This window comes from Rhinopithecus bieti, unplaced genomic scaffold (genome assembly GCF_001698545.2).
Source record: "Rhinopithecus bieti isolate Rb0 unplaced genomic scaffold, ASM169854v2 scaffold_21703, whole genome shotgun sequence".
In the NCBI taxonomy this organism is placed as follows: Eukaryota; Metazoa; Chordata; class Mammalia; order Primates; family Cercopithecidae; genus Rhinopithecus; species Rhinopithecus bieti.
In genome coordinates this window covers 226,742-242,641 of record NW_016812332.1, presented here as the reverse complement: position 1 = coordinate 242,641, position 15,900 = coordinate 226,742, and the positions used below count along the sequence as shown (strand labels likewise).

At 42.1% G+C, this 15,900-nt stretch overlaps 1 long non-coding RNA gene across 4 annotated transcripts in view; it reads right to left on the bottom strand.

The window, feature by feature from the left end:
- Positions 1-13,093, bottom strand: part of LOC108544639 (uncharacterized) — a 248,375-nt gene extending 235,282 nt beyond the window's left edge. For 3 of the 4 annotated variants that reach the window (XR_001889905.1, XR_001889908.1, XR_001889907.1), the window contains exons 1-2: positions 13,013-13,093; positions 7,101-7,217 (exon numbers count right to left, since the gene is read on the bottom strand). This is a non-coding gene — a long non-coding RNA (uncharacterized LOC108544639). Of the gene's footprint in view, positions 1-7,100; positions 7,218-12,046; positions 12,156-13,012 lie in introns of all 4 variants that reach the window. The other variant, XR_001889906.1, reaches the window with a different exon arrangement.
- Between the last annotated feature and the right edge of the window lie 2,807 nt (positions 13,094-15,900).

Sequence of the window (15,900 nt, the reverse complement as noted above, 5' to 3'; positions counted from 1 at the left end):
AAAAAAGGATGAGTTTGCATCCTTTGTAGGGACATGGATGCAGCTGGAAACCATCATTCTTAGCAAACTATCACAAGAACAGAAAACCAAACACCGCATGTTCTCACTCATAGGTGGGAACTGAACAATGAGATCACTTGGACTCGGGAAGGGGAACATCACACACCGGGGCCTATCATGGGGAGGGGGAAGGGGGGAGGGATTGCATTGGGAGTTATAACTGATATAAATGACGAATTGATGGGTGCTGACGAGTTGATGGGTGCAGCACACCAACATGGCACAAGTATACATATGTAAGAAACCTGCACGTTATGCACATGTACCCTAGAACTTAAAGTATAAAAAAAAAATTAATTAAAAAAAAACAAAAAACAAAGGTCAAGCAGTTAACCATCTCACTTCTCCCTCCTATGTCATTCTCTCCTCACTTCAGGGTACACAGCAATGGTCATGAAGTCATCAGAATGTTGTTATCACATGGAAAATGGCACTAAGTGCTAGAGATACCTTTAGTGAATGTTGAAAGAGCTGTTTGTGGTATGAGAACACACAAAGATTACACTTGGCTCTGAATGGAATACACGTCAGAAAAGGTGAAGAGCCTGAACAAAAATAACTCCACTTTTACAAATTAGAGAATTCTGAAAGATCTGGGATGTCAAGGTTGTTAGACACACAGAAAGAAACAGAGGTCTATATGCGGCTATATATGAATATCTATATATGGACAGATAGATAAGGCATAATTTTCCTGCTCTCAAGAGTCTCACACCATTAGCTCACCATGAAAAAGAACAATTCTGCAGTAGGCCGGGCACAGTGGCTCACACCTGTAATCTTAGCACTTTGGGAGGTCAAGCCAGGTGAATCACTTCAGGTCAGGAGTTTGAGACCAGGCTGGCCAACATGGCGAAACGCTGTCTCTACTAAAAATACAAAAATTAGCTGGGCTTCATGGCATGCACCTGTAGTCCCAGCTACCTGGGGGCTGAGGCAGGAAGATGGCTTGAACCTGGGAGGTGGAGATTACAGTGAGCCGAGATAGTGCCACTGCACTCCAGCCTGGGTGACAAAGTGAGACCCTACCTAAAAAAAAAAAAAAGTCTGCAGTGACTGAGCACTGAAGGCATTCACAAAGAGAAGGACATGGAAGCAACTGGAGATGTGCCTGAAGAAGTAAGATTTGAGTTAGGCCTTAGAGTTTGGCACACAGTTTAGCTGGATAGAGGAAAGAAAAGAGAGTTTTCAGGCACATGAAACAGACTGAGACAAGACTCAGAGGCATAAACAAACGTAACAGACACAGGCAATTGTAACCCAGTTCATAAGCTCCAGGAGGGCAGGAACTGTCTCAGCTTACCAGTATCTCCAGAGACTAGCACTGGCTAGGCACTCCAAAACTATTTGTTGGTAAAATGAAGAAAGGAAAAAAGAAGGGAAGGGCAGAGGAGAGCAAGAGAGAGAAGCGAAGAAAGACTAAACAAGGAATCAACATGTTTGTGCAGAAAAGGGGAATAGGTTGGTAGGATCGGGATCGGGTGGAGTGGAGGTAGGCAGGGCCTGGACAAGAGTCAGGGCAAGGAGCCAATGAAAGTCGGAGGCAAGAGGAGGCAGATGGGAGTGCGCTGGAAGCCACGGAACATGAACCAGCACGTCTGTGGGATGAAGACTCCGTAGAAGGGGACACAACCCGGAGGCTGGTTGTGGAAGCTAGTGTGGCAGTCTAGACACAAGAGGAAGAAGAGAGAATGACCTACAGGGATAGCAGAAGGAATGGGAGAAGGGATGAAAAAATCAAAGAGCCTGTTGAAGGGGTAAAATCTATCCAATGTTGGTAACAGTTGAGTTGGTAGAGATGATAGGGAGAAATTTCTTGTGGGAAGCTTAGAAAAGTGTAGCACACTTAGAAATGGGGAATAATATGGTATAAGAAGACATGATATGGTTTGGATCTGTGTCCCTGCCCAAATCTCACGTTCAGTTGCAATCCCCAATGTTGGAGGTGGGTCTGGTGGGAGGTGACTGGATCATGGGGATGGATCCTTCATGAATGGCTTTAGCATCATCCCCTTGGTGCCAATCTTGTGATAGTGAGTGAGTTCTTGTGAGATCTGGTCATTTAAAAGTGTGTAGCACCTGCCCCGTCTCTCTCTTGTTCTGCCCCTGCTATGTAAGACGCCTGTTCCTCCTTTGTCTCCCGCCATGATTGGAAGTTTCCTGAGGCCTCCCCAGAGGCAGAAGCTGCTATGCTTCCTGTACAGATTGCAGAACCATGAGCCAATTAAGCCTCTTTTCTTTATAAAAGCCTCTTTTCTTTATAAATTACCCAGTCTCAGGTATTCCTTTATAGCAATCGGAGAATGAACTAATACAAGAGGTAAAAGAGGCCGGCTGGGCTCAGTGGCTCACACCTGTAATCCCAGCACTTTGGGAGGCCAAGGTGGGTGGATCTCCTGAGGTCAGGAGTTCGAGACCAGCCTGGCCAACTTGGCGAAACCCCGTCTCTACTAAAAATACAAAAATTAACCAGGCATGGTGGTGGGCGCCTATAATCCCAGCTACTCAGGCTGAGACAGGAGAATCGCTTGAACCCGGGAGGGAGCCAAGGTGGGGGCAGAAGTTGCAGTGAGCAGAGATCGCGCCAGTTCACTCCAGCCTGGGCAAAAGAGCGAAACTCCATCTCAGAAGAAAAAAAAAAAGAAAAGAAAAGAAAAAAAAAGAAGTAAAAGAGATACTAAGTTCGGTATGTATGTGATATATAACTTTTTCTATTTTTTTGAGACAGAGTCTTGCTCTGTCACCCAGGCTGGAGTGAAGTGGCGAGCACTCGGCTCACTGCAACCTCCACCCCCCCAACCCCGGGTTCAAGCGATTCTCCTGCTTCAGCCTCCCGAGTAGCTGGGATTACAGGTACATGCCACCATGCCCAGCTAATTTTGTATTTTAGTAGAGACGGGGTTTCGCCATGTTGGCCAGGCTGGTCTCAAACTCCTGACCTCAGGTGATCCACCTGCCACAGCCTCCCAAAGTGCTGGGATTACAGGTGTCAGCCACCGCACCCCGCCTGACATAGAACTTTAAAATTAAAGCTCAAATATAGATCTAAATCTATAGATAACATTCTGCATAGTAGAGTCCACGAGTTTGTTCATGGTTTTATACAAACATATGTTTGTGGGGCCAATATGCATGGTATGGCCACTAAGCAATTTGAATCGAACTACAGAATTTCTGAATTGGAAGAAACACAAGATTGTCTAACACTTATCTGATACACAGCAGACATGTTCAGAACACTCATGCAGTGCACAGCAGTGTTTGTCAACTAGCATCTGTTTGGATAACCTGCAGTGCATACAGCTCACTCCTCTTTGTGTGGTTGGACAGCTCTGTTTGTTAGAAAGTTTTCCCTAATGTTGACATCTTTGACAAAGTGAAGCTCACTTACACTCTAATGATTAAGAGCCTAAATTCGAGTGTCTTAAAAGATAGGTGAGGAAGATATTGCTACTCTTCCAATATCCACTCTCCCCTTCTTCCTTAGGAAAAAAAAAAAAAGCAAAAATTAGTGGAACACGTGGCTATCCAGAAAATGACTACCTTCCCCAGATTTGCTCCCAGGTAGTTTGCCATATGACCTAGCTTTGACCAAAAATGAAAGCAGAAGTGATGTGGAGAATTTCAGGGTCCATGCCCTAAAAGGAAAGGAGCTGGCCTTGCATTTGCCTCTTTTTCCTCCTTGCTGTTTAAAATGTTAGTGGGATGCTAACTGCTGGAACAGCTATCTTGAATAAAATGAAAGCTGCACCCTGAGGATGGCAGAACAACAACTAGAAAGTCTGAGACTCTTACCTTCTCAGCCACAGACCCTCATGGGAAAGTAATAATGTTCTATTTTGTTTAAGCTATTTAATTTGGGTTTCTGTTATAGCAGCCAAATTATATGCTACTTAATGCTGTGAGTTCTAATCTCTGGATCTGTCATTTACTAACAAGTTACTTAACTTCTCTGAGCCTCATTTTCTTCATCTGTAACGGTTATCCTACTCCATAGGGTTGCAGAAGAAATTAGACAGTGCACTGAACTGCACTTAGCACAGTGAATAGTTAATAAATTGTAGCTGTTATTGTTACTACTATTTTTTTTTAGAGATAGGTTCTCATGCTATCACCCAGGCTGGAGTGCAGTAGTGCGATCATGGCTCACTGTAACCTCAAATTCTGAGCTCAAATAATCCTCTCGCCTCAGTAGCTAGGACTACAGATGCATGCCTCCATGCCCAGATATTTTTTAATTTTTTTGTAGAGCAGAGGTCTTGCTGTATTGCCCAGGCTGGTCTCAAACTCCTGTCCCTAAGCAATCCTCACACCTCCCACTATGACCTCCCAAAGCAACTGGGGTTACAGGTGAGAGCCACAATACCCAGCCTACTACTACTACTTATCAATATAAACATTAGTTATCTCAAAAATAAATCTAATCAACTAGAATTCCTTAGAAGTACAAAAAAAATTTTTACTGAACTTTAATACAGTAGTTGAGGATGAGTTTATTAATCTGAACAACTCTGACATGAATAAATGCCTTCATTTCATAGTCAAGAAGCCCAGAAAGGTATAGAAACTAGCTCGGAGCAATACAACAAGTAAGCGGCAAAGTTTGAATTAATTTTATATCCTTTATCCCCTTGAGGGTCAGTCTTTTGAGGAGCAGGCAATAGGACAGGAGGGTGTGGGTGTGGGTGTGGGTGTGCGTGGGTGTGGGTGTGTGCACACGTGTACCCTTGTGCCAAATACTGTCCAGGAATTTCCCTGTGTCTTTTCAATGTCCAACCTCCTATGTTCCTAAAGTACCCAAAAGTCATCACCATGGGAAGGGGCTGCAGTCTTCCTTTATGAAGAGGCTGTTCCGTCACTACTCAGGGTGTCTCTCCAGCACTTTGCAAGTCTCTCACTAATTGAGAAGGCGCTAGTGTTTTCCTTCTATGTGAGGGAATATCTAAGCACACAATGCTAGGCTACTCTAAGTTCCTGTCCTATCATCCCTCCCTAAGTTCCTTCATTTTCTCAAAGTTTTACCTTTTTCCTTTCCTTCCCACAGTTAAAATCTTAACAGAGAGAGCACTACCTTTAAAACACTGCTCAGTTCTCTTTGTCCAAAAGTTACTTTTTTAGGCTATAAAAAGCATTAAGAGACAAGAAATGCTAAATATTTGAGGATCAATGAATGGTTGTGAGGACAGAAGGAAGGAAGGATGCAGTGATAAAACCTCCCTAAAAATAACCATATCATCTGGCAAAATCGAGAAAATGTTCTGTTATGGGAAGAGACACATGAAAAGGAACAGTTAAGTTGTTAAAAGATAAATTTGGGTTTCAAAGGGAAACTTTTTCATAAAACTAAGACATTCTCACTGCAAAACATATTTTCATTTCACAAAAAAAAGAAATAAAACTTCCCTTTGTTTTGACTCCACAGCTTTACTCCCTGGAAGTAACCATGCCTCTTATTTCCTTCTAGAAATTCTATTTCACTTACAATATTATATATATTACACATGCACATGTACATATGCCCATAAAATTCTATGTTTTTTCTTCTTGCATTAGTTCTAAAACTGACTATAAAAAACTATTTCTTAAATTCTGATTCTTAAAGCAAAACTCCCTACTAACAAGCAGTAAAAGCCTCACACATGACAATGTAAGATCTTCACAAGAATCAGCAAAAGTCCAGGTATTCTGTGAAACAGAAATAATCAAATGCTGCAAAATATTTAATTTCCTATTCCAGGAATGTGAAACAGGTGTAATTAAAATAACACTTTTTTAATTAAGTGACCTCTCTTGACCAGTCATCTGTGAATAATTCAGATTTCTCCCTTATTATTACTGTAAAATTGAAACGAGGTCATATAAACAGGAAGATCCTCTTTAACTATCTTTAAGCACCAGCAATATATATTTTCCACCAGTTAAAATCCTTAATGATACAAAAAAATCTGTCAAGCATAACTCCCCCAATTCATTTGCCTGAAACCATCAATATTTTATCATGCACTTGCAGTTGGCTTTAATTTAACAGTCCAGGTTACTAATCAAACAAAACACCCAAGTCATTAAAAGTTAGCGTGCCATTTAGAAAGTGCATTTCACGTTTATTAAAATACCTTTCATGCAGCCATTAGAAACCTAAAGTTTTAATTACAATCAGATATTTAGTTCTACTCTGGTTATGCATTTGGCACTCTCTTACAACTGCCCTGATTAATCTTCCAGACCAAGTTCATCCATTACCTCCTGAAATTATTTTCCTCTCAACTTCTCCAGAATTCATCTTTCTACTCCGCCCACCACAAATAAGTAAAGTGCATTTTAAAGGTGTGCAAAATAACTACCCAAAAGATAACTCGTTTAAAAGATTTAATTTCAAATATCATTTGCCCTTCATAAAATTCCAAAGAGGCATCATTCAAAAAGACAAATTGAAATTGAAAATTAGCCCTTCGTGTCTTTATTGTCAGTTTTCATGATTTATTTTTCTTTCTAATGATAGGGAAAGTTCGACACGCATTTTCTTACAGTTTTCTGACTGAGTGATGCAGCTAAGTATTCTTTTCCTTTACCTTTCCAATTTTCCCTACTTCTCTTCCTGCCCTGGCTTACCCTAACGTTCCCTGAAGGGGATTAGCAACATATAAAACATCAGATTTCATGTTAAATCTAGCTCCTCTGAATTTCAGCATTTAGACCCTCCATTATCATATTTACTGTAGGTTAAAATACATTTTAGATGGGATTTGGGGCTGATGGTATGGAATCACTTTTAATTTCAAATCCATTAAGGCCTAACTCCTTTATATTTCCTTTAAAAATTATTTGAAAACTAGAAATTTTCTTTTTTTTTTAAGTTTATCTCTCTCTATCCATAGCTTATCATAAGTAGCTCAAAGGAATCAGTCAGCATCTTCAACCTTCTACCAGGAAATCTTTCTGCCCAAACCCACCAGTTTGCTAGGTTTATTTTCTATTTTCCACATTATTACTAATAACAATGTTGTCAAATTTTCCTCCACAAGGATCACGTTTTTTCCCACCTCCAAATCCAGTTTTCTCCATGTCCTTCCATGTTCCACCAGCAGTCTTTTCAATGGCCTTCCAGCTTTTACTAACTGGCTCCTCAAGGACTTCCAGCTTCTGCCAACTGCCCAGCCCTAAAACCAATGTCACGTGTGTTAGAGTTTTATTAGCACCCCACTCCCAGGTACCAAATTCTGTTCCAGTTATCTACTGCTGCTTAATTAACAGCTTAAAACAACCTATGTCATGTCTTTGATTCTGTGGGTCAGGAATTTGATCGAGACTTGGTTGGGCAGTTCCTTTGATCTACAAGGCATCAACTGCAATCAGTGAGGCCACTTGCTGGTAATCAGTTCACAAAAGGGCTGGTCGGAGAGTTCAAGATGGCTTCACTGGCATGTCTGTCACCTTTGTGGGGATGCCCTGGAAGGCTGGGCTCAACTGGGACTATTGCATACTAAGACTCCAACATGGCAATCTCTGGGTATGTGGACTTCTTATGTGTTGGCTCAAGACCCCAGAGAAAGCTTTCCAAGAAAAAAGAAGTAAAAACTACCAGTCTTTTATGGCCTGGGCTCAGAAACTGGCACATTGTCACTTCTACCATGCTCTATTAGTCAAACAATTATAGTGAACAGATTGAAGGAGCAGAGACATAGATTTTATCTGTCAATGAGAGGAGTGTCAAAACTTTGCAGCTATTTTAATCTACCACAAATTCTTTAAACTGGGTATTCTTATTCTTATTTTACAAATGAGGAAACCTGGAAGTGTATATTCAGGGCAACTCAAATCTATGCTCCTGGATTGCAAAATATAATTTTTAAATTAGGAAAACAAAGATTAGAGAGGATAATTAATTTGCCTAAAGTCATACAGTTAGGGCAGAGCCAGAATTCTAACTTAATCATCCATCCGCATGGGAAAGTAAGTAAATTCCCTCACTACTCCCAAAAAGCGGTGATTAAAATGACCATCATTTTCTAGAGAAACCAGGTATGTGCCTCTGTGGCCCTGTTTTTTGTCAACTCTGGATACAACTTTCCTCCTTTTCTTTCATCTCTACTCTCAGGTGGATTTCTACAAGGTATACTTCATGAATGTTTATAAAAGAACACGTAATCACATATGACAAAGGTCTTACCAAGGCAATGTCCTTTTCCATTTGTGAAAGTGCATCTGACAAATTCAGCCTGACAGTATGATCTCTCAGAGGTAGAGGAAATAATGGAGGAAACTACTTTTCTAGACCAACACGGAAGAATTGTTTGGTGAAGATAAAGTGACAAGAACCTTGGGGAACAAAGAGACTCTGTCATTTTGGAACAATGACCACTGGCATAGGGAAAACTGACAGTTTCCTGTCCTGTGGTGGCAGGAAAAGAGCATAACTCTGGGGACTCGATCTGGAGTTCTGTAAGGAAAGATTATGCAGAGAGGGTAGGGCTTTCAGAAAGAAAATTCTGAACTAATTACTGGAAACTGTTCCTAAAAAGAAGAATGGAGAGCAAGGACTGATGCAGCTACACCAAAAGTACCTTAGCAAGCTCAGGGCTGGAAAGGACGGACTTATACCGCAGATGGAGATCCACAGCCAAGAGGAAATGCAGACGTGGGTCCAAACCTATGGAAACTGTCAGGAAGGCTAACACCCAAAATGCGCAAGTGCTGCTAAGGACAGCGAGCAGAAATAAAAAGGTTTCTGTGACTTTGTCTGGAGCAAGGACAAGAAAGATAGAAGTCACTTGAGTAAAGATTATGGCACGCTGTTAACAGATCATAGAGAAAGCAGGACTGCTCAGCTTCTATTTTGATTTTTTTGGTTTTTTGTTGTTTTGGTTTTTGGTTTTTTTCTGAGACAGAGTCTCGCTCTGTCACCCAGGTTGGCGTGCAGTGATGCAATCTTGGCTCACTGCAAGCTCCACCTCCTGGGCTCAAGTGATCCTCCCACCTCAGCCTCCTGAGTAGTTGGGACTACAGGCACGCGTCACCCTACCCAGCTAACTGTTGTTGTTGCTGTTGCTGTTGTTGTTGTTGTTGTTGTTGTTGTTGTTGTTGTTCTTGAGACTGGGTTTCCCCACATTGCCCAGGCTGGTCAACTTTTATTTTGCTTCTTTCTTTTCTTTAAAGAAAATAGGCATTTGACTGAAAAGAATAATATGAATATTGAAGAAACTGACGCCCAGATAGAGGAGATGATGGTGACAAAATCCCCTTGCTATTGCAAATGGGTTCACTGCTTCCTAAGAATCCAGCATAATTTAATAAATGGGATATTAGAACTCTGTAAATGCAAGATTCTCCCCTGTACAGTTTATGATGTAATGGGAAAAAAATGTGCCATTCAGCTCCCAAAATGGAAGGCTCAAGTGTCCACACATAGAGAATAGCAGGAAGACAGAGTCTAAATGGAGCTGGCAGGGTAGGAAATGAGGAGTGGCTATTAGCTGTATTAGCTGGTGTGGAGTTTCTTTGACAGTAATGAAAATGTTCTGGAATTAGATAGTAGTGACGCTTTCACAACTTAGTATTCTAAAAAGCTGACATTATGATCTCTCAGAGGTAGAAGAAACAATGGAGGAAACAGTACCACTGAACTATATACTTTAAAATGTATAGATTTTATGATATATGAATTATACCTGAATTATTTAAAAAAATACATCACATGTTATCTATCTCCTAGGTATCAATTTTCTTTTCCATGTTCACTCATCTAAAAAAATCAGCAACCATATGCACCAGTTAAAGGACAAAACAAAACTCTGTTTCGAAAGTTCTTATTCCAGCTGGGCATGGTGGCTCACACCTGTAATCCCAACACTTTGGGAGGCCAAGGCGGGCGGATCACCTGAGGTCAGGAGTTCGAGACCAGCCTCAACGTGGAGAAATCCCATGTCTACTAAAAATACAAAATTATCCGGGTGTGGTGGCACGTGCCTGTAATCCCAGCTACTTGGGAGGCTGAGGCAGGAGAATTGCTTGAACCTGGGAGGCGGAGATTGCAATGAGCCAAGATGGCACCATTGCACTCCAGTCTGGGCAACAAGAGCGAAACTCTGTCTCAAAAAAAAAAGTTCTTATTCTTTGTGACTGATGGTGAAACATACAAAGAAGCTTAATTTTTAGTTTTATGGAAAAAATAAAGGGCTATAACCAAACCTAGAACATAAGACCTAGAAGTAAAAGCAAATACTGGTTTATGTCATTTAAAAAAAGAAAAGAACAAGAAAAATGGATGGAATCACCACTGTGCCAATATTACACTAAATTACCCATCACAAGAAAGCTGGATGAGATCATCAGTGAGCTAAAGTCATGAGTCCAATTCCTCAATAACTCTCTAGGAATCAACCACATGTGCAATTGATGAAAGAGGTATGATGAGGCGCAAGAACAGAAAAGGCTTAGAGGCTTTAGTGGCCAAAAGCTTTACAAGGAACAGCAGAGTGCTGGGGCCACTGAGCTCTTACTGATGCTGAGCTGAGATCTAGTGTCCAGTGGCAGGTGGTGCTGAGGGAATGATCCCACTTTAGTTTATGTGGATCATAATCATATCTAGTGCACTGTATGCTATCCTGGGTGCCAGCATCTAAGAATATCACAGGTTTACTAGAACCTGACACAATATTGAAGGTCTGACACCATGACCCAATTGGAATGATTAAAAGGACAGATGCTATTTAGCTTGGAAAAGTGAAGACAAAAGAAAAATAGGAAAATTGTCTCTTAAAAATTATCATAAGAGGCTGAGCACAATGGCTCATGCCTGTAATCCCCGCACTTTTGAGGGCCAAGGTGGGCAGGCAGATTGCTTGAGCCCAGGAGTTGAAGACGAGCATAGGCAACATGGAAAAACCCTGTCTCTACAAGAAACTGTAAAATTAGCTGGGTCTGGTGGGAAATGCCTGTGGTCCCATCTACTCAGGAGGCTGAGGCAGGAGGATTGCTTGAGCCTGGGAAGTTGAGGCTGCAGTGAGCTATGATGGTGCTGCTGCAGTCCAGCCTGGGTGACAGAGCCAGGTTTGGTCTCAAAAAAAAAAAAATTACCCAAAGGATTTAATTCATTTAGGGACTCCAAAGAGAAAGGTGAATTCTTCATGAGTCTTATTAGCAAGGCCTCCAAAATGGAAAAACTTAGAAGTCACCAAACATTTGAGAACTGAGTTGAGTAACCTCAGACATAATAGACACACGAACCAGAAGTCACAATTAACTGTTGTCACAAATAAATATGAGGGAGCAAGAAAGGGGGCCTCCATGTTAAAGTGGAAATGAAACCTGACCATCAGGGACAAGGAAAAAGAGAAAAGACAATCGATAGAGATGCATGTCTGGTGAATCCCCAAGCGCGCCACGGGAATCTGTGTTATTAAAACATCCCCACACAGATTTTAGGCAGCCAAACTGGCATCTACTTACCATCCAACGTCTAGAAACTACTCTTCTAGAGAGCTCCTTTGATCATGCCACATCTGCCCTTAAAACTCTTTAATCATTCCCCATTATTGACAGAAATACAATTCAAAGTTTTTAACTTGCCTTCAGGACTCTACCTAGCATGGCCTAGATACACCTTTTTTTTTTTTTTTTTTTGAGACAGAGTCTCACTTTGTAGCCCAAGCTGGAGTGCCGTGGCATGATCTCAGCTCACTGCAACCTCCACCTCCCAGGTTCAAGAGATTTCTCGTGCCTCAGCCTCCCGCATAACTGGGATTACAACCACGCAACACCATGTCTGGCTAATTTTTGTATTTTTTAGTAAAGATGGGGTTTCACTACGTTGGCCACGCTGGTCTCAAACTCCTAACCTCAAGTGATCCACCCACCTTGGCCTCCCAAAGTGCTGGGATTACAGGCATGAGCCACCATGCCCGGCCCACATATACTTTTTAAAATTTATCTCCCATTTCTTGCTATCATCAGTCCTGTTCTCTGGCAAACTCATGTAGCTGTCACTCACCAAGTCTGCATCTCTATTTGGTCCTTGTGTGCATCTGTTTATTCCATGTCCTCCACCTGGAATACCTCCCCTCTATGCATCCACTGAATCTGCTATTCATCCTTCCCACCTTAAAGCAAAGGATCAAAAGCCAATTCAAACATTATCCTATCATCCATATCCTCCTCTGAACTTTTGATCCCTTAGTTACTTCAGCTTAGGTCTCCATTTCTTCATCTATAAAGTTATCATAATAATACTAATGACTTCACAGGGTTGTGTGAGAATTGAGTTTACAAATGTGAAGTACCTAAAACAGTGCTGAGAATATATAAACTCTACAAATTATGATTATTCTTATGATTAAGTTTGATCTTATTACTATGATCCTTTTTACAAAAGGAAGTTAGTAAAACAAGCTATAGGCCAGGTACAGTGGTTCATGCCTGTAATCCCAGCACTTTGAGACACCAAGGCAGGACTGCTTGAGGCCAGGAGTTTGAGACCAGCATGAGCAACATAGGGAGACTCTATTTCTACAAAAAAATTTTTTTAATTAGCTGGGCATGGTGGTACATGCCTGTAGTCCCAGCTACTTGAGAGGCTGAGGCAGGAGGATGGCTTGAGCCTGGGAGGTTGAGGCTACAGTGAGCTATAATCATACCACCGCACTCCAGCCTGGGTCACAGGGCAAGATCCTGCCACACATACACACAAAAAAGCCACAGTTCTCACTGTTGCAGTGGTTCCTGACATGTATCAGGAACTCCCTTTGGCTAACACAACTGCTGGTCTAGGCTGCTTGCCTGGTGAGTGACCTAGATCTCCAACTCTGAGGGGTCCTGAACTCCTGGTTACCATGCCCTTGGCAGGCTACAGCGGCTATAATTCCTTTGTCACATGACAGCATCAAGAGATCCCAGTGGATCTCCTTCTAAACATACTATTTCCTATCCCCATTATGGGAAAGCAACCGTACCCCCCTACCAGTTACTCCTGCCGGTACAACTCCTTTCTAAGCCCGATCTCATGTCATGAGAGGCATAAAATGACAAGGTAGAGTTTTAGGTTTAGTAGGATTCTGAGAATCCTGATGTATTCCCCTCTGAAAAGCAGAACTCTAGAACACTAGGACGTAACAGTGAAGGACAAGAAGCACAAATTTCCCACGTAGGTCACTGGGATTGATGGTGAGCTTCTTCTACCCCTTCCTCCACCTCTTGGAACCCAGATTCATTCTACACAAAACCACATAATGGCCATTGACTCAAAAGAAATACTACACCTTAAAGGACAGTGTTCCAATCTTGCAGATTATCATCTTCAAGGTGACACTTTGACTATACCTTCCAAAAGCTATTCCAAGGTTGTTCAGCAAACTAGCATACTATGCAACACCCAGTAAGATCGGTGACTTCACGATCATATGTCCAATTGTCATTTCTCTCTAACATGTGGTCATACATTGGTCTGTGTTATATGTTGGATCCCATGTTAGTAAATCAGACACTCTGGCCAGGTGCAGTGGCTCATGCCTGTAATCCCGGCACTCTGGGAGGCCAAGGCAGGTGGATTGCTTGTGCTAGGGAGTTCGGGACCAGCCTGAGCAACCTGGTAAAGTCCCATCTCTACAAAAAACTTACTTAAAAATTATCTGGGGCCGGGTGCAGTGGCTCACGCCAGTAATTCCAACACTTTGGGATGCCAAGGTAGGCGGATCACCTGAGGTCAGGAGTTTGGCCAGCTGGCCAAAAACGGTGAAACCCTGTCTCTACTAAAAATAGAAAAATAAATAAATAAATAAATAGCTGGGTGTGATGGCAGGCACCTGTAATCCCAGCTTCTTGGGAGGCTGAGGCAGGAGAATAGTTTGAACCTGGGAGGCAGAGATTCCAGTGAGCCGAGATTGCACCACTGAACACCAGCCTGGGCAACACGAGTGAAACTCCATCTCAAAAAAAAAAAATTAACTGGGAGTAGGGGCATATGCCTATGGTCCAAGCTACTCGGGAGGCTGAGGTGGGAAGATCACTTGACCCCAGCAGTTAGAGGTTGCAGTGAGCCATGATCGCACCACTGAACTCCAGCCTGAGTGACAGAGCAAGACCCTGTCTCAGAAAACAAAAACAAAGACACTCTGTGAACCCTTGGATAATGGTACTGGCTGAGGAACTGAAGGCAGGAAGGGCAAATCCATACCTAGAATACATTTTGATTCATTCCAGTTAAGAAGAATTGTTGCCCTTTCTAAGTGCAAAAGGGATCTGACACAATCAACTTGTGACCAAGTCTGCTTGGTCTCCTCAATGTGTTTATCATACTGAAGGCTCAGACTCAATCTCTGCTGCCAGCAGCTCAAATAGTCAGCAGTGGTAGTCACTAGATCAGCCTTGGTGAAAGAGAACTCAACACAAAGATAACCTCTATCTCTGCCACCATGGCTATCCATTTATAGGCCCCCAGAGAGACACTGGGTGACCAAGGACAAAGGCTAGCTGACATCTACTGGATGAGTCCTGACAACCTGGTTGACCACAACTCTTCTGCAGTGGATGTTCTCTAGTGAGCATGAAGGTATAATAAAAAGATAAACTTTTTGCCCACTCCTATAAGTGTATGCATATGTCTCCTCTTAACACCAGGGGGAAGATATTGGTGAGTACACCTGGTCATCCAGTTCGTGTGAAGAGAAAAGTTGTCCAAGCCTAAGATATACCTGCATTCCTGGACTGTGGAAAACAGTTTGGCTATCAGTCAGAGGCCTAGAAAAGTGAAGGTGTACTCTTGGTCCTTCCAGGCAAAAGCAAACTGCTTCTGGAGGTTCTTCCAAACTGGTATGGAGAGAAAACATTAGCTAGGTTCATAGCTACATACCAAGTGCCAAAGGGCTTTACTGATTTGTTTCAGTAAAAATTCTGTATCTGAGAGAGAAGCTACAAAGTCACAATCTGATTAAGATTATAATATTCTCAGCTATTCTCCAAGATCCATCCAAATTCTGCACGAGCAAAACTGATGAGTTCATTCCCAGGCTAATATCCCTGTTTACATTAGCCAGCTCCTACAGTTCAGCTCCTTTCTCCCTAAGCAGGACCAGCACTTCCTGAGTTGTGACATGATAATATTTGATCCAAATTATTAGTCTAATGGGCAGGAAGGGAGATAAGGGTAGATCAGGAGGACAGCACATAAAGCATCTGCTTCAGTTACAGCCTCTACACAGTCTTCAGACAAGGGATAAGTGCTATTATCCTCTAGCAAAAGGAAATGGTCCATTTCCACAGGCTTAAGAGCACAGAGGGACTCTGGGGCCAGTGTCCTCTAGTGCACCCAACTGTCCCCATTCCAAGTCTGAGGGTATTAGACCTTCCCTATCACAACATTGACTTGCAAAAACCTGTTAATGTGGTAGGTATCACAAACCCTGCCTCTTTCAATTCTTTAAGGGAGGCAATAACATATATAATTTAAAATAGACACAATATTCCTTCTGGTTTACTATATTTATAGGGAAGGGAAGTTCCAAAAGCTCCTACTTAGTCACAGAGCCAAATGGGGATTCTGACAGTAACAAGTATGTTTATTCCAATATGGCATTCAGGAAGTGGGAAAATAGCCACAGGAAGGGTTCATGGATCAACTGGGCCACTGTGAGTTGGAATTAATTAAAGTTTCCATTTATCACTTGACCACAATAAGCCCCCACTTTGACTGCTACACCACGGTAGCATTTTGCTTCCTCTGGAATTAACATCAATTCAGAGCCAGTGTCTAGTAATACCTTCAAAGTTTAGGTATTGCCTTTTCTTCAGTGCACAGTGACTAGTAAATGGCCACAGGTCCCATTGAGGAAGGCTTGGGGGAATATATAATAT